The following is a 25,821-nucleotide window of genomic DNA, read 5'->3' as shown; positions in this document are numbered from 1 at the left end:
TGAAAGTAAGCTTATAAATAACTGTTGGATTTCCATTTTAATAGCTGCTTTATTTGTGTTTACCAGTGTTGCTAAAATTATCTGTTTGTTATATTGAAAAACTCAAGTAGTAAATATAAGTTTTTATTAGTTGTGCTTGTGGCCTATTACAAATGCAGAGTGCATTGAGTTTGTGCGTGTCAAAATGACAGCCCTATCAGTAATTGCATTGCCAATATCGGCAACATGCGCCGGGCGGGCGGCGCACTGCGCGTCTCTTCATCTGCTCGGCCTAGCTCCGACGCAATCATTGCAATTTCCGAATCCTGCATACACTCCGGTTATCGAATTATCTCGACCAAATTGCAGGCTACTCCCCAACCCTGATTACAATTAAAGATCCTGTAAGATAAATGGAAACCCAAAATTTATAAGAGTAAAGCGCACCCATATTGAACGCGATGGGTGGTTAATCAAAATCGATGGTATTGTCTCTCCCTTTGATCGCTTCTGATTAATTGCTAGATAGATTAATTATAGAACGCATCTCTGTCAAATGCAGCAGTTATTGAATAACTCTATCTACGTGGTAACCCGAGCTATTAATAGTGTACTAGGAAAAACTAAATACCTGAATATGCGCTTGTGATGTTGTTCCATCGAAATTACTTTGATGATGTACAAAGAACACTCGCAATACATAAACAAACAGTATCTAGAAATAAGCCGATACGCATCGTTGAAGTCACGACCAACGACTGCGAATTCGTGTACCTGAACCTGTTACCTGCACATTGTACTGCGACACTTTATTACCAAGATAAGATTTGATTATGTATTCGTAACAAGATTGGCCAATCCTGGATATCGCCTACGGACGTATTAGCACACAAATTGAAGTGTTACACAGCAACAGCTGCGTAAATAACACGCTTTGCATTGTATACTAAAACATGAGTAGAATAGAGTTTGTTTATTTGCAAGCAGATGTATTTGTCAGAGAACAAAATATATGAGGCAGAAGTCAATACGACTATTAATAATAGTTAATTTATAGTCAGCCGTGTTCAAATTGCAATACTTGCAACCTTGCAGGAGGAACACCGGACTGTCGGTTGTTGACCTGTTCGGTTAAAAATACTCGCGTCTCCCTCCCACGCCGGGTCAAGGATATAATGCTATTTTATGCTACATGCTTCTTAACTTCTTACCCGGTTCGCAGCGGCCATTAAAGACACGGATTTTAGGTCCGTAACCAGCAAGTTTTATGTATTTATTTATGACAATAGTTGAAACAGGCATTGCTTCTAAATGTGGTCGAGCTAGCTATGACTGAAAATATTGTTGATGGAAAAAATAGCTTAGGATATGGCCGATATTCTGTGAAGATATATTTGACAGAGATAACATTTAATTTTGTAAAGCCCATAAAGCTTGCAGTGAAGATGAACCGTTAGCAAAAACAAAATTAATTACACATAAACATTATTTCTTGCCAGGAGTTTAAATGTTAAGATCAACTCACGAATGAAGGAAAGTTATCATTTCGTGGATCTGCGAGACTCTTCATCACGACACAAATCGTGAGAGAAAGACGCGAGCCACCAGATAAACAAACAACAGCACTGTGTTTATCGAATGAAAGTGAAGCGATCGATTACAGAACTAATAGTTTGAGAAACAATGGGATTAATTTCGGAGAGAATGTGTTGACACGAACTGAATATCTGTCAATGAGTTTTGAGTACACGCGATGGGTGTAGATTTCATGTGGTTGACAATGACAAGTAAGCAGTGCTTTCTCGTAGACGCAGTGCGTCGGTGGGCGCTGGGCGCCCGCCTGCGCCTCCTTTACATACAATCATACAATGCAAGCGCCCCACAGCCTAGCGCGGCACAATGCCCGCGGCGGCCCACATCGCGATTGTCTGACTCACCGTGTGGCGCCGCGACGCATACGGGCTTGTTTACACTCAATAAGATTAATAACACACTCAAAATGCGCTATGTGAACGATTTGGTACATTCATTGGCAAAAACCGCTACGAAATCCGCGCCATACTTTACGATCAAACGAAAGATGAGAAAGATTTAAATTGCGGATTTCAATACTCGGTAATGGCAGCACTTCATCGCCAACAGTCGGTGAAATGTATTTTTACGAAATGTATCGGTATTTGTTTTATTTCGACAAATACAAGCAAAATTTCGTAAAACATGCTAGGTAAGACTACAATTTGTATTGTTTCAAAATCCCTAAACAATTTGTTACGCTTGAATTTCGCACGGTTTCAAAAACAAATACAATTGATTGCTGTCCTGCTTCCATGTGATGTGTGTTTAATAACAAACGCTAGAGACAACATCATTAAGTGAAATAAATGTGTTTATCTAAATCTGTGTCTCAATCCAGACATAAAACTACTTCACGGACCAGTGAGCCACGCTTGTAAATTAAATGAGCCGCATCGGAGTTAGGTATCTACATATTCACACATAAAGGTAATGCAAGTTGTTGAGTAAGTTACTCAATTCAACAAGACCGACGCTTTGCCTAAAGAAATATTACTCAGGCAGGTGCTGGTGATTCACCGCCGCTCTATAATTGCCATTCGCAAAAACGAGTATCGATAACAATATAAGTTAAGTAATGGTTACTGGTTATGGCAATTACTTCAATGATTCGAATTGAAATTTTCCGTTTCGCTTCTAATACTTGTAAAACAGAATTGATTTTCTAATAAAAATAAAACGTCATTAAGTGTTGGCTTAAAAGCTAAATTGTGATAAATAATAATTATATGTGGAATGGATTAAACTAAAGCTTAGCGGATATGGTCTCGGTTGAACTTAAGAAATTGCCTATAAAAAGTGTAATAAAGTAAAGAGTGTATAGATGTTGCAATAAAATGGTTGATTGTAAAGCTGGCAACGGAAACTGCAAGCCGGCCAAGGTGTTGTCGCAGTATCCTGTGTGACGGGACACGTACACTCGCAAATTGTATATTTTAAAGCAACATTATACATGCATGTTATACCACAACCGCAGACGCAAAGATTTTGCTAAAAATAAACATTTATGGGGCCTTATACTGTACAAACTCTTTGATCTTCCACGTCGTATACGTCCAAAAAGTTAACGTTTTCATAAACACACGCTGAGATTATCCGAAGTTATTGAATTACTCGCGTTGTATGCTTAGGATTAAGATGGTTGCGTGGATTTGAAAATATTTTTCGGAATGTGGGCTTCAGGTTTTTAATGATATCAGGAATTGTGGGTAGTAAAAGACAATAGGCAATTACTTACTTAAAGTAATTTATTTAATGTTAACATTGGTATAATAGAAGCGTTGATTCCTGTAATTAGAGATAATAAATCAAATCCTTTCTAATGAGCATTATGAACGATGTATCCGGTTTTACAATGAGCGGGTAGAATGTTGAAAACTGTTCAGTCTAATCGATCACCTCAACAGCTCAACAGCTCATAAACGGGAGCTGAGCAAGAACATGGGGCTGCTTCACACACCGTTACAATGAATGGTTATGAAGGGCTATAGCCGTAATCTCTAGAAATTGTGGATTGCTCATGGTGCTCATTCTAGAACCTCAATACTGAACACTTATTTTTATGTTGTTGATCTTAGCAAATTATTGTAAAGAGAGTGGCTTTTTTCATGATCAAGGGAATGCGAATAACGTGCAGTTAAATACCATAAATAGCCATGAGTTTTAACTTTATTATATCTATCATTTAGTATCAAATTGTAAGTGTACCACTGTTTACAATGTATATGAATAAAGTAGTATTTTTATAAATATCTGTTAATTAAGTAATTAAGTACTTCACACTACATTTTATAGAGGTAGAGCCTACTGAACAGCTATAGGCCAACTATGTAATTGAATTAAGGAACTATTGATCCAGTCCAAATTAAACACAATACAAACGCGGAGTAATCTCACTATCCGTATAAGTACAAACACGGTAAGAATGAAATACGAATGCCTTTGAAGAGATTTGTAACACATCACCATAGATTATAATTAAGTCGTTATACCATATACTGGCATCCAATAACGCAATTACGAGGCGTGATGTAATGATGGTCTACATAGCACAATGATCAAGACGAACCGTGGGAATCCTAGGAATGTTTTGATAACAGTTCAACGCGAACTTAACACACGTTTTGTACTTTGTAGTAATAAAAATTCGAACACTTCTTTTTATTGTAGGTAGTGTTCATAAAGATACATTATTTTGCGTGATACACGAAGGCGTTCGCAATGCGTGCCGAAGGCCGGGGCCGAGAGAAATCGATTTTGAACAATGTTCCATTGGGGTCAAATTAAATACAAAATTTTAAAAATATTTTATTTCTACCTATTACCTATTCTCCGAAAGGTTAGGTAGCGGAGATTATTCTTTTGTATTTCTCGAAAATATGTAAGTCTCGACTCAAGCATTTTGCAAAAATCCAATTCATTATGTGATTTCCTTAAACTTGTAACTAACAATTTACGAAATGAAACAGTCTAGTGGGCAAGCGATTGAATATTGTAACAAATAAAACAATAGAATACAAATTGGAACGTAACCATTCACTTAGCGAACAATTTAGGTATTTTTTCATTGTCCTACAGCAAGGTTACAAGAAAACACATTTTCCAAGTTTTATTCCATTAAGTAGACATTATTTCGCGGCCAAGTTCAGACGAAAGTCAAGTGAGACAGTTGCCAAATAACCTACACTGTATTACGTTACCTACTTCGATTGCTTTTAGCCATAGGATAATTTCCAGAGACAAATTATTATTTAAACTCATTACACTTTTACATTTACAAAAGCAATGGGTACTACAACCACAATACTAATTAAATTTACCATGTTAATTACATATCACATTCGTCTCACCGATCAATCAACACATAACATAATAACAAATGTCTTGACAGCTGTCTCTCTGAAAGTATTTACTTAATTAACGCTTAAGTTGGACCAGACCTCGGTTACCAGACGCAGACACGTCCATTTTGATTAGAAGTTACTAAGTCGTCCACGGAGCCATTATCTGGCGAGTGGCCACTTAGCCAGCCCGCAGATCCAGTTCCTTCGTTAAAAATACACTTACATCAAGATTTACTAAGCCGAGTAATCTAGCTTAGGCTAAAAGCTCCATCGGATTTTCGATTGGCTCTTATCTGTGCAAACATACACCTAATTGGAGCTATAATAGGTACGCAGGAAAATACAAAATGGACATTCATTAAGCCGCCGCTGATTTATCGGTTTAATGTAAAAGTATAATTTCGTGTTTCAATTAATAAGGAATTTATAAATTGAGACCGAATTGAAGCTGAAATACTCCAAATTTGTGTCCACCTCCCACCCAGTAATAAATCGTTAAATTCAGAACGGTTTGTTTTCTCTTTGTTTAAATGTTTTACTTTATAAGGTTCGTAATGAATTGCATGTTACAGCTTAATAAATTCATATTGAAAGTTAAATAGAAATGGAAGCAAAAGTGTAAGTCGATACGGGTCGTAACGATTAAATTACAAAAGAAAGTTTTAGTTCTCGTCACACTTCATACGGACAGAAATAGTTGAGTTATAAGATTGGATTCGTTCAGTATTGAAAGCCAGTTTTAAATAAAATTATAGCATCGTCTCCAGCAGCGAAGTGCATTGGTAGTGCACTGACAGAATTATCGAAGTGTTCGCAGTGTGGGGAGGCGGTTATTTCTGTACATTTCGCGAGAACTGTCGTTAACATCCAAGATATTACGGCCGGCATAACTTGTGAAACATCGGCCATACTGCGGACAACGGGCAACGCTCCAGATCCTAAGTAACGGCGACGCGACTCTCCAACTGAATTTACACTTGGACACGTTCAGACAACTTACACCAAAGATTTGGTTGGAAAGGAAAGAAATCTGAAGCCAGCTTAACATAGAAATAAAAAAGGTTGCCTGTAAAATACAAAATGACATACACCCGTGCTGAGCACTTCAAAGCGAAGTTAACTGCTTACTTTGAACGTGTCTAAATAGAAGCCATAAACATTTGATGGCAAGCTATGGCTTTTTGTCTTTTTAATAAAAATAAAATACCAAACATCCTGCAATTTACGAGAAATTGAGAATGCGTAAGAAAAGTAAACAATCAACTTTTTCCAAGTACGAGGATGATTTTTACTTCTTTTAGTGAGTGACGCAGGTTTTATATTACATAAACCGGTCTTGAACTCTTCACTTAAGTATACAAATTACTCAGAGCTTTAAAAAATTTGCATCACCGATTATTTCGTCTTTATCGTCACATAAATCAAGGACAATTTATTGCAATTGCAACAGACTGGTAGGCTGTGCTGCATCGGTGGCAACCACTTACATTACGAAACCAGCACGCAACACTGTGCCAATAAAAACTTTCTGCCGAAAGCCGGCCAACTGGTACTGTACAATTTGAGAAATCATGTCCTTCTAAGGAATCGAGAAACATACAAGTCGGTACCTACTTCTTGGGAACAGTCGCGCGAGAAAGTAATCGGTACAATTGAAATATACGAGTGTGTTCTGTGTAGGTAATATTTATTATAGTCGTGTAATGTAAGGAGGAGGGCGACGCAAATGGAGCGTGGCTCGATGCTCGCTTCCACTCGCATATAAACACGTGGAATGCAAAAAGACCACAAGAATCACGGAAGAATGCGTCGCCGCTCTGATGACGACGCCTGTTCTATGCAGATACCAGAACAAACTAAATTTGAATACGTTCCACGAGTACTTGCTGTATGTTGGACTCAACTTTTTTTCATCAATATATTTTTTTAAGTTTATTAGTGATGTTTGTTGCAATAACAGTACAAGCCCTTCCCACAATTAAATGCTGGATAGTTGGACCGCGTGGTGATGTCATGTTTTAATCAAAGGAATTTTAAAATGTGTCAGCGACACCAGAGAGGGCTCGTCTCTACATGTAAAAATGTCGCTACACGTTAATTACAAACCACCGGTTTGTCGCTACCATTGCGGATCAGAGCTGGCTTTAACACCGTGAGTATTAAATAATGTTTATTTATAACTTTGCGTGATAACTTTATACTTTACCATGTTATTTAAAAAAAAAGATTAAATACTGTTACTGTGTGTGTATCCAATATATATAAAGTAAATATTTCTTCTTTCTAGTTCTTATTGTGCTGTAATATTGCGCCACAAAGGTCTCAAAGGAACGTAAGACTTAAGTGTAACTATTGCCTAAGAGGATTACCTTGTTCTTGGAACTTATTTCTTTTCCAACGTATAATTCTACGGTTATATACAAAGAAAAGTCAGTAATAATACAATACAATATAAACTGAATCTAAGTTAGAGCTTAGCGACACCTTTGTCCTTTACCTATGGACACTCACTGCAGAGTAAAATTATGTCTGTTGCCACTACAAACATTTCTGTTATTGGTACAACCAAATCTATGAGGAATTTTGAAGATACTTTTTTATACTAGTGACAGCCAAGTAGTTCCCATTTCCTGAACTCCCCTTTTCAATTTGAACGCACAGGGGACTTGTTGAAATCTCGTAAACAAAAAAGAACCTAGCTTACAAAAACATTTGATCTCCGCGGTCTTGTCAGACACAGGGGAAGAAAAACTTTTGATCAATGAAGTGCAGAGAATTTTATCTACAACGAAGGTATAGTTTAGTTTCAATATTCTCTTTACTCCATGCGAAAACAACAGGATGTTTACATGTTTAACTTCTATAATGTGGAAGTAGGTATTAATTTCTTCATCTGCAACATGTTGACTTACAAGTTGCGAATGAATCACTTGACCACGCGTCTCTATTTGTTAACTCAATCCAACTGAATGATGCATTGTTCTCAGTAAATTATTGAGGATAACACATGCTTTATTTTTAGCACCATAAGAAATTGTGAGCGCCACATTTGATTCACCAACTGTGGGTACGTAACTAATGTAAATAAGTAATGATGTGGCTCGTATAGCACGCCTACTGAATTTACATACGGAGAAGAGACCCCAATGGAAAGTATAGTGAATACTGAAAATGACTCAGCGAGGGTTACGTGTCGGGTCAGGAGGATGGCGAATATGTGGGCGTGGAGCTAACTTGTAACAGAACCTGTTTGGGTCATGCAACTCATGCGCTTCTATATAAATCCCCGAGCTTTTCTGCAATCGGCTAAATGTAGGCATAAACGTACAGCCGCGACCGGGAGGCGGCCTTCGGCTATTTATATCGCCGTGTATGCATTTCTTTTTTTATGTCATCATAAAATATGAATAAGACCAATTTTAATAAAAGCGGCTGTACCAACAATGAGTACTTTAGTCGTTGCCGTTATATTAAATTAGATAAGAAGCACAGATAAGGATATTAAACGATAAAATAGTACTTAATTGAAAAATTACATGTTACCGACCTCGACATGGTTTGTAAAAGTTGATGAATAAGTATCATCGTGGTTACTTCCTTGAGGGATAATAAATAAGATTGGCAATGCTTAATTTCATTATAAGCTAAGTAGCTTCGAGAAATATGAAGTGAAGGATGCGATCAATCACGTCTTCAAGTATTACAGCGACCATGTGTTCCGATAAACGTAGAGAAACCTAAAGAAAATTATTTAAACTAAAATGATAAATCGTTTACACATAATTAGCGCCACGATTTTCTTGTTCGACACACATCAGGCTAAGTTATCTCCTATTCACCGCAAACAAGCTCTGTAAAGATCGGATAATAATTAACGGCGAGCTTTCAATGGCGAGTGCAATAAGATATTCAGGCAGCCTACACGCCGGTTTTATCCCGAGAGTGTCGCGTGGGAGGACAGCGTGAGTTATCCCGCAGACTGGCTGTAACTAGCGACACGATAACACTGCCGATACCACTCCTTAACCATATACATTACAATTAAACTACTTCTTAAAACAGCTTATTAAACATTTATATTAGGCAATCTGTCGGCTGTCAGAAATGTTCAACTTGAGTAACTACGCCGATCGTGGGCCGTGTGTAGGAGTTAAAAATTGATACTGAAATCAAGTTCCGTTTCGTTAAACAGAAGATTATTAGTGGCCCATTGTTTTTCGTAAAAGCTTCATTGTTCAGTGTCGAAATAACAATCACTTCAGATACAACTTTCTGATAACGTTGCATCGATGCCAACATGAAACATTCAGCTTCTTAATGTAATTAATTTACCTACTCTTTGTCTTCTGCACTTACGACAACGTAAAATATTCAATAGACGACAAGATTATTAAAACGTCGATCAAGCAGGTACATGGACCCTACAAAAAGTTAATAGTTTGAAGAGAATCTGAGGTTACTTTATATACATATATCGGCATATCGACGACGGGAGACAAGCCGGCAATTTAATGCATATTATGAATGTAATACATACTCTAAAGTGACTATCACAACTGTTCAGGTAATTTAATAGTAATTAAAAAGGTTAAGCAAATGCCTAAATTATGAACCTTGAAATGTAACCACATACCAAACTGCATGACATGTAACATGACTAACCAGTTCCAAATATAATATCGATTCGCAATCGTAGCTAAGCCTAGCATTTCAACGATTCAGCGATTGGTATTCAGGGCGCATCTTACATCGTGTAAATACCAACACATTATTAAACTAAGTTCCAAAAGCGCTACATTCCATCTTGCATCTGCGCCGGTCAACGACTTCGATGAAATCGGATGCAAGTGTTACGCATGCGCATCTTACAATAACATGATACTAATACTCTCAATGAAAGGAAAATCCAAGTCAGTCGTTTGTATACATACTCGTACTAAAACAAGATAACACAGTTACGAAGGAGGTCGGACGGGAAAAGGTTCATACATCACGTCCAACTGGCCGCTACTACCAGAGTTGGCAAAGATAAGTATGTGTGAGTAATTTTTCCGTGGGCTTCATTGCAATTGAAATTGCGGTGGCCAACTGTTTTGTTTTGAGCGTAGGTAGTAGAAAGTAGGAAACAGGGAGGGAGGCATTACCAACCCATCTGACGTCACTTCTGTGATTCATCGAATGCACTGAGAATTTCCAAATAATCGAGATACCTATTACTCACCGATTGTTGTGGAAAAAAATAAAAATGATGCCCAAAGCAAATTGAATTTAAGAGCATAAGGGTACCAGTTTTTACGACACCAAAGCAAGATCGTGACGGCATTTACTGCACCGAGTATAGGTCCTTTCACAGAGGCGCGTGACATTTAAAGTAACCCGTGACATGATTCACGACTTCATCTTTTAGTTAGGTATTAAATAGAGCTTTAATGCTTTAAATTATTTGTTGTATTTTTTATATATCGCCCATTTCAGCTAGCAACGGCAACCTGATTTGAGCCAAATTTTCAAAAACAAGTACCATTTTACTTCTAAGCAGCATTGCATAAAAATGTCTCCTATTAGAAAATCTTGAGATTTCGTGAAATTAGTGGTTAGTCAGTCGTACTCGTAATAAACTTTTTGCGTTACTTCTTACAATATAAACCGACCTCATTAGTTGATAGAAAAAGTATTTCTTGATTGATTGATCTAGACGCAATACTGCATCGAAACGACAATTGGGGATTGACCTTCAATTGTTGCCAATAGATTCTGATAATCGTCCGTAGTGTCGGTGGCGGTAGTCACCGACGTCGACTGCCGGTGGAAATTCCGGGTCGAACATTCCAGATTGGCCTAGACACAACGCAGAGATATTGTGACTACAAAAGTCAAAAGTACTTTAGGAAATCCTTGAAGAAAACTTATATTTTATTTTCAATTTTCCTTTTCTAAGCGTGTGACGATTCCTCGCAGACGGTACGATGCTGGTCGCTCTGTATGCTGTCGTAATTGCAGCCATTAAGATGAGTCACGCTTAGCGACGCGCCTGAGCTCCGCCTATTTTATCAAACACGATCGTTACATAGACGCCTCTCTGCACACTTCTTACACTGTGTTCTATGACGTGCAATAACAGAACTATTCATTAGATTGCAGAGATTTAAAATTAGTGATTTGCTGGATCAGTAATTTTACTTAAGTAGATCCAACGAGATAAGTACATATACCCTGAGTGGCCCGTTGTGAGTTAGTTTTGACCTTGACAGGTGGCTGATAGAGGGACAGTGGGCAGTGTGCAGAGTTGCTGCAGCCGCAGAGAAAGCGTCGGTCGTTGTCGTTTCCGCGCGAAGGCCTCCGGTAATGGCGAGCCGAAGCCACGCTCCCCACGGATGACGTCAGCGCAACTAATTAGCAGGCAAGCGCACGCCACACGCTCATCCAGCAGTGCTTTGCGCACCTCGCAGGAAATCGCCGGTTACATCATCTTGCTACGTGACCCGCCATCATACGCTATTGTCTATTAGGTATACCCAAAATAAGGAGTATCCTACTATATGTATTGTTCCTTTTACGATCGTTTTATGACAAATAAAAGTTTATATTATCCTTAAAATAGCTCACTCCAAGTCTATATGCACCAGGTATGAATGACAGGTGGGCACTGCTCAAGTCCTTGTAGTAAGGATTTTAATGGTTCAGCGGTTTATTTGTCGAACATAAAGTATGCCCTGAATAAATAAAATTAACAGGCACGACAAAAAGAAGGTTGAGAACAAACGCCGACCAGTCGTCGCGACACTCGGCGCCACGCGCTTCGACACTTTCAGTCCAGAGAGCGTATGTAATTTTATTGTGTTGATCGAATTTACAGTCATACGAAATTTGAGTTTACACTCATTTAAAAGATAAATAATGATAATGTTTTCAAACAACTGTTATTCCAAATTCGTCAGTAAAGTATTTAATACTTCCTGGCCAATCGCAGATTAAGGCTAAACTTACAATATTTTCCCCACCAGTAATCTGAGTCCTTCACAAATTGGCTTTAGTAGACACTCGTAGAATTTGTAGGCGGTCTGTGTTCTGTCAAGGGGATACTGAGGCATCAATCTCCCTCGACTCTTTTGAAGTGCCCCACACCCGAATCGTTATTAGGGATTGCAATCCGGTATCATTTTCAATCCGGCCGGATTTCACCGGATTGATGCTAATCCGGCCGGATCCGGACGGATCCGGCCGGATTTTAAAGTTACTTAGGGCCTAGTATTTAGTGGTTTTTAGTTTTGATAATAATGTATAAAATAATATAAAATACGTATTTATGGAAAATAAAATCACTTTTAATTATTTTTTCGGTATTAATTGTAATTTTTGGTACTATTTGTACTAAATCAAATTATGAAACTATTTTTAATAATAAAGTAATCAGTCTGACTCTCACTTATTGATGTACCCATTTATGTAAGTATCTGAAAGTACTTAAGTAATAATAATACTATTAAACTCTTATTAATAATCTACACAGTTATATAACAAACAGTCTTTTAAATTTGTACTTATAAAATCAACAACTTCAGTTCATATTCCTAAGAAACAAAACAAGAAGCATTTATTTTTTGCAATGCAAAATTCAAATGAAAATTATTTTGTGCCTGAAAAAACGATCTAAGAAAACAAATAGTGTTTATTGTACTGTCTCCTAGTCTGCTTCTGATGGCACTACAAATATAACCTGCGGCAGAAAAGGCCCTTTCTGCCTCAACACTGGTTGGCCAAATCGCCATCAAGTAACTGTAGATCAGCGAAATGTGTTTTCCTTTTACTCCTACTTCATACGCAGTCATTTCTTTTTTAAGTATTTTCTCATAATCTGTTTCTTTTTCGATCGCGTTCGCGTATTTTTTGCTTTACCGGATCCGCCACCGGATCCGGCGCCGACTCGCCGGATCCGGTAGGTCCAAAAACACGCCGGATCCGCCGGATTACCGGATCCGCCGGACCGGATTGCAATCCCTAATCGTTATTGACCGACGCTGCCACTATCAATCTTGTCACTTCTCCTTTTTCTAATAACATCTCGAGTGACAGACGAAATGAAACCAGCTCGTTGTGCCGTTTTGGCGGACTATTAAGAAGAAAGTGTTATTTGCGTCAAAACATAGACATAAGCTCGATATTTACAAAAACACCGTGTATATAGAATTTCCTAGGAAGAACTGCAGAGCAGCGATACAGTAGGGCGTGAAGAAACTCCTCTAAATATGGTGCGTTTATAAATAGATCGTGACGAGCTCCAGAATGGTGATTTTGAGCGAAATAAGCCGGCAGGCGTACAGTACGAGAGGAACAAAATAAAATATCGCGTGACATATGACAGCGCACTAATTTAAGTCCCCGACCGGCGTCGGAGGGCCAGTAAATCAAGCCGCTCCCGTGCACGAAATGTAAATATGGGTATGAGCGAGCACGCCCCACATGCAACAACACCTCGGATCACGTTAATAAACCTGACACATGAATATTAATATTCACAATTTTGCCTTCACGTATCCTGTGCTTAGGATAAACTTTGATAGAAATAGCAAGAGCTCGAAAGTCGAGAAAACAAAAGGAGAAAAGAGGCGCTGTTAACTCCGTGCGTCCGTAGCTCTTGCTACGCTTAGTGCTACGAAATCTGTCCCCTATGCAAATCTGTTACATATTAACGTTTCATTGCTTAGTATTTTATTAATGAATACTTAATTAATTTAAACTTTTATGGGGCACATTTGTAATTATGTGAAAAGCATTCGTGCTTTTATGTATGGACAAATACTACGTATAATTTTATGTTTTAATACAATCTGACGATTACTCGTACCATTTCAAAGATAATGATTGTCATTACATTACATTATTTATTGAATTTAACTTCAAATAGATATAAATGAAAGCGGCATTTCACAGAGAAAAGCGGAAAGCCGTTTACGGAGAGAACAATTATGTAAAACATAAGGAACAAGCATTATTATTTTACAACAATTAATTGCGACATGTGTTTTTATCTTTCGCTTCCATTCCTTCCGTGATTCGATGTAACATGTGCTTGCTATAATGGATTACGTAATTACTGGCCGGACTATGGATAAATAAAGCGTGGAGATACAGGGAGCTGAGAACAAGCCACGTGTAAAACGTCCCACTCCACTATTTTTAAGGAATGTAACACTTTTGTACCGCTATAGACTGGAGCCCTTAAATTAGAAACAGTTTTACTTTCTCCATACACGCGTTTCTGTTGACTCTAGAGTAAGCTGCGTGAAAAAAATAAACGAGACATTAATGGTGTTCTTAAAATATGGTGTTTTGATAGCACTTCTGGATTTTATTGTTATGTCTTCCATGTTTGTTGATTTAAGTTCAACGATAATCATCGAGCGAATAAATATGAAATATGGTTTAATCTTCGATTCTTATATTTTTTTTAAACCTGTGTAGTTATGTTCATGGTTATAATAAGGGACGAAAATACAATATTGAACTTATCTTCTCTGTGACTAAAGTCTAAAATTCCTTTACACAGCTTTAATCATATAAATACAAGTAGTCCATTATGATTAAACTGCCAGTTCAGACTAGTAGGTATAACATAAAATTTTGGTAGTTTGCATAAAATTATTGCTATCTACGCTTAATTACCAGATCACGTTTTTAGCATGTCCACGTCCATGTGTAGTCATATCGCAAAAAGTATGTTGGAATAGAGTTCATTTGTATCGAGTTAGTCTGGAGACATAGTCACGACTCGGCTACACCAGACACCATTACTCATGTGCGTGTACACTGTACACCCAGATCGCGACCAAAGATAACAAAAACAAGTTTATCATATAAATAAATAATGCAATAATAAAAAGTAATTAATGGGGCATCTATAAAAAAGACTATTTTCATTCATTGCTTGTTCTAGAAAGTGCAGAGTTGAATCACAAGCAATTCTACCAATGAACAGTTTTACTATTACGTCTGCTTGCATCGGTAATAAGTTTAAAAGGTAAGTACTTTAAAAACTCTGTTATTTCATCTATGAGTGCAAACGCTGCAATTACCGTGTCCTCTTTGAGTTTAAAAGTACGTATTAGTAATAGTTGTGCAGGTAGTTGTCGGCGGCAATTAAAGCCGGGATCCACTTCAGTACACTAATGAGGCTCCAGCCTCCCCTCGTGCTGTCGAAGCCAGCTTCGTTTGTTAGCTACAAAGCCAATTAATGTAAACGTTAGCTCCGTCACTTGCTTTCCACATCTACTAATAGACGATAGAAAGCTTGTCATTTTGTTTATTGTTTATCGATGACTAAGACCGAGGAAAGCCGGCCACGCTCGCGTGCCAACCTACTCCAACGTGTGCCTATTGTTGACTCGAATATTTGTTTAGCAAACACTTCAGTAACCACTGCTTATTACACTATACCTTGTATTTGCTTAGTTTTTGTTGGTAATAGTCAAATACTTAACTGTTTATCAACATGTACCAAGTTATTGATAGAAATAAATAGTAGTTCGCGTTGAGCTACATTTCTTCACGTAGCAAGTCCATTGCCAGCCTTCATTCAGGGAACGGTGGCTACGTGCATGCAATCTGCAATATGAACGAGTGTCTATGGCCCGGCTGTATAGTTTAATGACATAATCCATTCTATTCTATAATTGAATAAGTCCATAATAGACAGCGACGGTAAATAAAACAAACAGCGTCAGGAAAATAAAACCTATTCCTGGATAAGCTTGAAATGTTTGCAACAATTGACGTAAATATAACATTCCGCCTACGCAATGAAGCAAACAATGTTTTTCAAGGTACTCTGAGTAACCATATTTTTTATTCCTATTTTTGTTTTTATGTTCTTTTATCGGCAATCAAACATCGTGATTAGTCACTTGTTACTGCTACTGCTACTGCAGTGACAAGTCCAAATCAAATCTGCTACAACAAGGCGACAATTTTCTAAGACGCAGAGAGATCTTATCATTCTCGTTGCAGTTTCTGAGATACACATGAGAAAGTTAGTTACGAACTAAGAACGGTGAAATGACAAAAACGAAAGCATCTAATTATACTACATACTCTCTATTATGTATAATCTTAAAGACTATGCATAAAGGTGGTAGAAATTTGTATGATGGGTGGAGATCACTTTGCGTGACGCTTCATACAGAACGTTGTATAGCAGTGGGCGCAATACACCACAATGTGGTTTATGTTCTATTTACATAAAGTCTAAATTGCTGTACGTGTGTACGGGCCGGACCAACCTGGATGCTTACTAACGTATATGATTGAGAATTAAGATCGCAGCGATAGTAAGTTGCTATTAAAATGTCCGCCGTGGAAATATCCAATAAACTTTAAATGGTCCTGCAGTCTCATTATTCTATCGTTAATTTAATTCCAATTGTATAGTCTCGATATCTCGACGTCACTTTCATTCGGTTTTCTAAAGTCAATTCTACAGAGTCAGGGAAGTGTTAAAAGTATTCATTGCAATCTCATCCGCGACGCAAGGGAAGAAGGGATAGCATTTCGCAGTTATTAACGACAATACAACTCCCACGAGAAATTCCCGGATCCAGGTGGGGTGGCAAAAGGCAGGGGTCGCGATATTACACCGCCATCGCTATTACAAAAACGTGAATTCAAGGTAATTCCATTCCAAACAAACTGCAGTAAAAATCGATATCTATGATAACTGTTCCCCGTATTAGGGATATGTGTATCAGTTGCAATGAGCTGTTTGATAGCAAGCAATTGCTTGATAACGGTACAGTCATTGCTGAAACTAATCCGCTGCGAATATTATAGTCATTTGCTTAAAACATTTTCTTGTTATTTGATAGATGTCTTCAATTTATTGAATTACTAAATGTTGAAAGCCACGTTTTTCAAATAACTGGGCTACCTTAACTTACTTAAAATTGCAAGTAATTTAGTTTATACCTAGTATGCATCTGTAAACTTAATTCTTTGTAAAAATAAACGAGAACCACAAGCTTTGACGCTGGCGACATGATGTGAAATACAGATACTCGCCGTAATAAGTGTCCCGAATAACGAGGCGGCTGGCAAAGCGAAAAAATGTTAAAAGCGCTCTCATATTACGAAGCCAGACTCTGAAATAAAATTGAGTGAATTTGCAGTGCAGGTTGCCCCAGGTCGGACATGCGGCACTGCGGCCAGGTCGTATAATACTATAAGTTATTCATGGTTGTAGCTGTAGCTAGTGCAGTCCGTGTAGGCGCGGTGAGCGGCGCGCTCGAGGGTTGAAGCGGGTCAACGGCCGCGGCGAGACGTGACGTCACCCGCCCTACAGCTGTCTATGACGTCACCTCGCCGCCCTGCGCGCAGTCACAACAAACTAAAGCGTGTTCTAGTCCCTAAACTTATGATTCAATCTCGCATCAGCTAACAATGTGGTTACCACATGTCCTTGTGTATGATATTAAAATTCGATATCGTGTGGTTACTTAGTCACATGACGTAAATGAACACTTGTGTCCCGATGAGAACTTTATTAGATTCGAATTGGGTAGCTAACGAAATGAGTACCAAAACTACCAACCCACCCACTGAATTTCGGCACGTCACACAACACACACAGGTACTCATTCTTATTTTGATTTACTTTATTGTCACTCTATACTTATCATGATTTTTAATTAGTCCAAAGCTAATTTCAGCAGCGAGTATTGCAGAAACTTATTTTTCATTCTGTCATTCATTTGCTAATGTAAAAGTCGGTACAATACTTAAATACCCAGGTAAGTGATTAATTGACCGCATTGGCAAGACGAAACGCATTAAATGGAGATCAACAACCATAGAAAGTACCGTAGCGGTGCCTAGCGGGATTGCCGTGATTTCTCATCATAACTGCCGAGAGCCGCCGTCTCACCCGCGCCCGGTAACACCGAATTGTGCTCTCGAATAGAGAATATTTCACGTGCAACTGTATCTAACGACGGTACGAATACGAACGGTAATAGTCTGGGAATCCGGCCCACAAACAAAGTATTTAACATGCAGACACTAGATTATAACGAACGATAGCCTAAACAATGACGGTACACAGGCCAACAGCACTAGACACTCACTGCATATGCAAAATGTACAGAACAATGTTTTAGATATTACAAAAACCCTCTCACTCGGTGAGTCGTTCACATGATCGTGCCGATGTTTCCCAGAGGTCCCTATTAAAGATTTGAATCAGCACAGTTCTCGCGCACTGCTATGATTCATAGCTGCTGTTTTTGTAATAACGCCGAATACCTACTGTAAACGATGAGCCATCTTGAATGCCATATTGCGCGGCTGTACTCTACAAAAAATAATACACAAAAGATTATCAACCGGCATCTGAGAGATCCAGTTTGTGTTATTTTATTTTACTTCTTAAACAAAAATGGTAGACACTGATTTAATTTGTATGAGATGTGAACTCAGTTTACAGTGGATATTAAGGGAAATTTTAAACCATATGAATAAAGCTTTTAATATAGTTCGTTCTTATGATTTCTGTGTCATGCCTCTAAAACAGGAGCGGATACTGGCATTTAGTCATGTAATAAAATTATATTTTCCGAATAACTAGTGCACAGCTCTAAGTTATCACCTTTCGGACGGTAACAGGAAGCATTAGCATCGATCGATCAGGTGGTCGGCATTACGACAGCTCAATAGGACATACATCTGTCTCGTGCAGTCCGGCCGCAATGGGGCCGATTGCACCAACACCGATATATCGGTAGAAACTAGAAAGCCACATGTCACCAGAAATGGTCTAACTCATTGCAACATAACAATATGAAGTTTATATCTTCGTCAATCTATCAAATTTCTCCTTTTCCTTTTCTTTTAGATAAATCTTGTGGTTCTTTTGACATTTCTCTTATCGCTCTGACAATCTATCGTTTTTCATCAGATGCGACAGAATCACACAACAAATGTTAGTATCTAAACTATTTTAAAGTTTCTTCAAAAGGAAAATAGAGATACCTACATATATTCGTCGGTAGACGTTATACTAAACTAAGTTATCATGTGAGGTCGTTGTTAATTTTTACTGATGTAATGTAATGGCTAAAACATACAAAAAATTAATGTTTGCTGTGTGTTGTTCTGGCTTATAACGCAAGTATCTTACATAAAAAAAGAAATATTTTAATGGGAATTCCGATTACAATTTTAATTATATCTACATAATACATAATGTACATCAGATTCAGATCGCATGTACAATACAAAGTTACGTGTTGGTGAATTGCTGATCATCGTAACTGTTCCAACCCTTCCGCCAGTCGGCGCGGCCGGCTATGCATGTTTACGAAACGACTTTATAATTAGAAACTTTTACTATGCAAAAACTCAGAATTCCAGATGACGCGATTTTTGTCCCGCGACTTTTATTAAGTACACCGACATAATTAAACACGCGATCCACAAGCGGTTTTATAGCGAAACTCACTTAATGGGATTTTTGTGTTAGCTTAGTGAAATCTATTGTTGATACTTATTAGTTATTGTTACCGATTGTTACCATGATTATCAAGTATAGCAGTTGGCTTTTGTTTGAACAAAATAAAGTTAAATTGTAATGATTTAGAATCAGTTTATTATGGAGCAGAACCAAGCAGAAAGAGCGCTAAATAGCATTAAGTCCGTCGTGCAATAATCCCATTTCCACGGTAGGTTCGTAGACCTCGGAGTACGACGTGCGGCAGTGTCCGGCACGGCGACGGCGGTGCTGCGGTCGCCGTACGGCGCGCGCCCGCCGGCCCGGCCACCGTGCTCCGTGCTACTTGCTACCCACTTGGCGCTTGCGTGATCGCTGCTCCCGCCCAACGGGAATTGCATTAATTAATCTAATCGAAAACTAAGCGTTCACCGCGACCGTTTGTTATGGAACCGCGGTCTAACATCTAGCTCTTTGGGATTAGTTTAATTAATTAGTCATGCCACTCGTGCCGGCTGGGAGACGCGGTCGTCACGCAAAGCTTTGCCCGCTTGATGCTTGACCATTCGTGATTTTATATTAATTTTTCATACATAAGTGAATGCGCGCACGCACGTAAAAAGAAATGTTTTACTTAATTTTACTTCGTTTTAAAACCTACATTTATATGGGTATATATGTGATGATAATAAAGTGTTTCTTAATTTATTTTATTATTTATTTATCTAAATACCTACCATACTAATTAATGACAAACAAATAACTTAGATATTTTTTGTAAAATAATTTAGAAAATAAAATTGTGTACCAACTAAAACTTTCGAAGTTCAAGTAACCATAAGTAGGAATTTAACGAGGATCCCTGTAACAGTAGGCATGGAATGGAATTGCTAATCAACAACACTAAACACTGGAAACTGAAAAGTTAGAATAAGGCACCACGTTATAGGTTATGTGAAAAGCCGGCCGGCCGGCGGCGCAGGGTACCGGCGGCACGCGACGGGCGGGCGCGGGGCGCGGCGCGTGCTATGGCGGTGTCTAGTGACTAGACTCACATGTCAGCACAGGGGTGCGAGCGCCGCTGGTCCTGGGCGGGCGGAGTCACTAAACTGAACGTCGCGGGTGGCTCACAAGCGTGCGGTATCGCGGTGGCTGTTCGCGCGGCCGGTGTCTCGGGGACTGGCGAGTGGTGCCGCGCGAGCCCGGTGCAGCGCCCCAGCGCACCCCGCTGCCCCCCCGACGCCCGCGCAATGCGCCCTCCAGATGCCACCGTCTGTCGCCGTTCACAGAAACCTCCAGAACTGACTACTCCCAAATACTATTTCTTAAATTGCAAATATACAAAGAAAACTATTCATGCAAACTATTCATCCCAAACATAAGAGTCAACAAAGATCAGCGAGCAGGTATTGTATGCATCGTTGTTACGGTAAATATCTGGTATAATGCAATATTTATTTACATCAATATTAATAGATTAAGATCCGATATGAATAGTCATGGGTTGCAAGACAGACAGTATTTAGGTAGTGTAGGCAACATGGACGGTGGAAGATGGCGACCATCAGCCGACGACCCCGGCGGCCACGCTCCGCCGCGCCTTGTGCCGCGCCGACTCGCCGAAACTTCGCACTTCACTTTTCTACAAGGAACAGTTCAAAGGCGCAAGCCGTGAAATTACCGCAAAACTGACGTAACGACAGTCGTCAGACGCTTCATTCGAATACCAGATAGCTCCATGCAAATATATATTCTGATTAACTATTGTTCGCTGCATTTTGATCAACTATTGTATATTTATCACCGCAAAAATTACCCTAAATGATTCACCATCGACTGCTGTACCTATATTGTTTTCCACGGCATTTTAAATATAATATTATGCTGTTGCCACTCGGCTTTCCTGCTGGTAAAGGTAAATGGTTTTAACCAAAATAGCGATCAATTTGTAAACACTATGTTATACATATGTTTTTACTAGATACATCAACAGCAGCTTTTAGATGATACCAAGGTCTTACCTAAAACCTCTGAAATTCGGAATTAATTGGAATATTCTTGTTATTTACTATACCTACGTGTAAACATTCTGAAGAGAGCTGTAGGATCTTTGTAAAACTGAATCAAAATAATCTTAATCATTTCTGTTTAAAAATTTCTTTGCAACCACAAGATGTTAAAACACTAACTACGCTTGAAGTGTGGCTACTAAACAGTTGCAAAAATAATGTAGAAGTGTCATGCAAAACTTGCATTAAATTACAACGCAATCTACTCTCATGGACCAATTAGCCTTTCTAAAAAGCTTGCTTTCGCCGATTCAAAACATAAATATAAGCAGTTTTTTACAAAAGCATAAAATTTCATTTTGAATTGGACGATGTAGAACATTCTAACATACTAAATATGGTTCACAGCCGTCTGATGGTGTTATTGAACGAAGGTGTACATTAAGTATTCGTGGATTAACCAATCTGGTGAACAATGGAGACATTACGAGTTGGCCGGATAAGGTGAAGTTTGGTCCACATCGGGTCGTGCTGAATTCCGAATGAGGCGGCGATGCTCACGGCGCTGTCGGCTCCACCCTTCATAAATGTCTAGTTGCAGCTATTATAACGTCAATATGACTCATGCCTGCTACACACAAGCGATATTTTGCAGAACCTATTAATGGTTAGACACTCACATCTAAGAAAATATTTAACCAGTCAATACCGTTTCATTGCAAATTAACTAGAATACATAATAACATACACCAAAATTGTCCAAACTATACTCAATCAGTAGCACTTGTCTTTTGATAACATTTCTGTACAGTTACTCGAGCGGATGTCACGACGTCTTTATTTAGAGGCGATAGCCTCTGTCGCCAATTATGGGACATTATTCATGCGTGTGTCATTTATTAATAAGCGTAAGTATTAACGTACATTGGCAGCATACGATAACATATAGCTATTATCAAATACTAATAGGCACATAATTAATCTGTATAATTCCCTGCTCGGCACGCCGCCGTGTGTTTCCTGAACGATGACTTTTACATCTGTAATAATTTGGAGGCCGATCGTACAAAAATTGTTCGGTCATTCAACTTGCGTTTGCAAAAACAAGAGTCTATTGTGGAAGTGCGTCGCACGAACCGTATCGTGACGGCAACCACACACATGCTGTAGAAAAATTGGCTGTAAAATGTGCACGAGTAGGTAAAAATATGATCTAAAGACAGATTACTAAACTAAGTCCTAATTTCAATTATGAAGAATGTATTTAATTTGTCGTTTTACTATTTTCAGATGTTATTAGTATCAAATAATATATCCAACAATAGGCAGATCACGCCAATGCACAGGTTGTCAGATTACAACTTTTAACGATAACTGGCAGCATAATGGCGGAAAGCAAACATGGATCAAACCGAACAGATCTCGACAAACATAGACTGTTTAGCTAACTACATAGTACATTCCATGCAAATTTATTTTGCAAAAAAAAAACTTGTAAAGCTAATTATTCTAAAATGAAAAAAAACTTGCTATACGCAAAATCAAATCAAAAACTTGTAAAGCTAATTATTCTAAAATGAAAAAAACTTGCTGTATGCAAAGTTAGATTTTAATTTATAGCAGACTAGCTTCGGTCAGCGGCTATGTCCGCGTTCCCGTGTGATAAAAAGCCTATGTGTTATACCAGACCATAATATTCAAAATTTCATTTAAATTTCTTCAGTCGTTTCGACGTGAAGGAGTAACGAACAAATAAACAAACAAACTTTCGCATTTATAATTAGAGTGGGATAGAAGGATTATCCTGTGAATGGACCGACAAGTTAAGTCGCATGCATCGTATAATCATTTTATGTTTACTTATTATGCTTGACTAGACAACATGCGTATACGCACTTAATTATAGACACATTAAATGAGAATATTATGTTTTTCCGTTAACCAATTCACTTCGTTACAGAGGCACATAAATTAATTGAAAATAATTAAGCATAGTGAAATGACGTAAGTGAACGAATGCAGCTGGGCTAGCTAAGTATGCTAGGAGTGGGCGCGATGCATTCTGCAGCATTGTTCATGTGTGAACTCAATTAGATAGTTTCGCTATTCGTGACAGACTTACATGCCGACGACAACGATAGCAGGACTAATTAGCGGAGAAGATACTTCGTGATAGTAAATCAGAGACTGGAGAGCGCCGACGCTTCTATAACCCCGCCCGCTTTCTCCCTTGCAGCATGTAAACTGAGCTTACATTACATTTCAACACATTACATGTCGTTAACCTCTATACAAATCAGTGTTTACATTACTTACGTACCTCTACTTAAAACATCAAGCGAGTGCTAATCAACACTTCACAGAGCTGTATGTATAGTATAGTGCAGATAATAAATAGGCGGCCGTGGTCGGGCACCATGTAATTTTCTAATGATATTTAGCCTCCTAGATACCTTTAGTTTGACTTTCCTTTGACTAGGTATTTATCTATATGATATGTCGTTTACTAAACACTATATGACGAATAATCCTGAAGATACTATGGCAACAATTTATTGAATAAATTCAAAGGAAAGTGGATGTCACCGAGATCAAAGAATTTGACAGCGCTGCTGCAGGCAAACCCGAAGGGATTCGGAAGGATAAAACGATCGTATAACCGGAGAAGACAGGTCGCGGCCCGAGCCGTATCTGATCCGCAATTCCATTACATAATTTATGGAGGGTATAGTTGTCCTGTTGTCCAGGAACAAATTTATACGACATCGCAGAACTCGTGTTTCATGCGCAATTCTGTTCCTGAATATCTTACAATATTTCAAGAGGTCCTAGCAAAAATAATTATATTACCAAATGAACAGTCCATTAAAATTCAATCAGAAAGTAAATATAAAGTTTAACAAAATTGCGACTTGATCTAATGTTGACACAACACTGCTGGTAAGGTCAACGGCTGACATGTCGCGTACAAAGTGGTTGTAACATATGATCACAAACGCCTATCATAATGTGCAATCTTGTTGTCACTGATACTGTAGTGATATGAAACAGTGAGCGACTACGCCACCCACGTGGCCCGGAACTCCGGAATGAGACGCCGTACATTTGGCTGCGATCCAACGGACAAATTACGACGAAGTAAAATTAAAATGTGCAATGTTCCCATATAACGCGTCATCGACAACTAGGTGCGTACATAGTCATCGTGATGACTTAACACTTTTATTTAAAATTTTGACTGCGACTTCAATCTGCGGATTCACACAAGCCCGCATAAATTGCGCCTCTGTAATCCCCCGTTATTCGATTGAAAGGATTACGGTGTTCTTTATCAGCCCTAGCAAGGGGACCGCTTGTAATGACAAAAAGAGACAAATTGAGGATGTCAGACCTCGTCGCCTTGTACATGAGCTGAATGTTATAATTTCATCTGGAGATGTGCTGTTCTTTAATGGCTTTTCTATTGAATGAAGTTAAAGATTACGATACGATTAAAATAAAACTGAATGTAATAGATAGATACTGGATGCTTACCAATAGCTATTCAAAGAAGAATACCGGTGGCAAAAACCACTATAAAGGAAAATTATTTATGGCTATTGAATTTGTATCGGCAAACTTTTCTATTGTTAACATAATGTACGAATAAATCAATAACAAAATAGCGATTGTTGTAAAAATACACAGCGATGTAAGTTTCCGCGCTTTGTGTAATATATTAAAACTTTATCAACGACTCTTAATGTATTCTAAATACATTTGTGTTTCTAAGAGCCCAAGTACGTGTAGTGGCGCGGTTAAGGGCTAGGGGTTGTACAATAAAACTGCGGATGTCAAAGAGACGGGCGGGTGTAACGAGCGCACGGCCCTCGTGAACAAACTCTGCACTTTTATTGCGAACGCACCCCTCCTGCAACGAGACTACTCGACTGCGAAAAACATAATCATTACAGATAAAGGATCCCTTCGACAATATTGTGGCAAGTGCACTGAATTATTAAAATTTTGTTTTAATAATGTGATGAAATACGACTGGACACATTCATTTGAAGTACGAACACCCCATCACCATTCACCATCACACTAAATTAACATAAAAATTGCTAATCATTCCTATAATCACCTTGAATTCAGTTCATGCACAAGTTTTTAATAAGAAAAACGTTTGACTTAAACGCCATGTCATCGGTTGATTAGCAAATAAAAAATCTTGCAACCAATCTATCATTATAGCTAAGCAAATAGTAACAGCCGTTGCTTTTAAATTAATTATGTCTACGTCTACACCCAATCAAAATTCTATCAAATGTCTGCGGCAAACGGAGTTAGTACAGCATTTTATTTAGCTTAAGTAGCTATTCTTAGTTCGGAATACTAAAAATAAATCGATTGGTAGGTGTGATGATGAGTAGTCCATTAGTGAAGCGAGGCATGCGCCGGTCAC

General features: G+C 38.4%; 1 protein-coding gene and 1 long non-coding RNA gene across 2 annotated transcripts in view; both read right to left on the bottom strand.

Annotated features, from left to right (window-relative positions):
• Positions 1-25,821, bottom strand: part of LOC118266838 (mediator of DNA damage checkpoint protein 1) — a 65,715-nt gene that overhangs the window by 17,402 nt on the left and 22,492 nt on the right. The window lies entirely within an intron of this gene.
• Positions 108-12,027, bottom strand: LOC126912205 (uncharacterized). Its single transcript, XR_007706820.1, has 2 exons — positions 611-12,027; positions 108-381 (listed from the first exon to the last, which is right to left on the bottom strand). It is a non-coding gene; the product is annotated as an uncharacterized LOC126912205 (long non-coding RNA).

This window comes from Spodoptera frugiperda, chromosome 23 (assembly GCF_023101765.2).
Source record: "Spodoptera frugiperda isolate SF20-4 chromosome 23, AGI-APGP_CSIRO_Sfru_2.0, whole genome shotgun sequence".
Classification (NCBI taxonomy): domain Eukaryota; kingdom Metazoa; phylum Arthropoda; class Insecta; order Lepidoptera; family Noctuidae; genus Spodoptera; species Spodoptera frugiperda.
The sequence above is the reverse complement of the archived record's forward strand: the minus strand, read 5'-3'. Positions and strand labels throughout refer to the sequence as shown.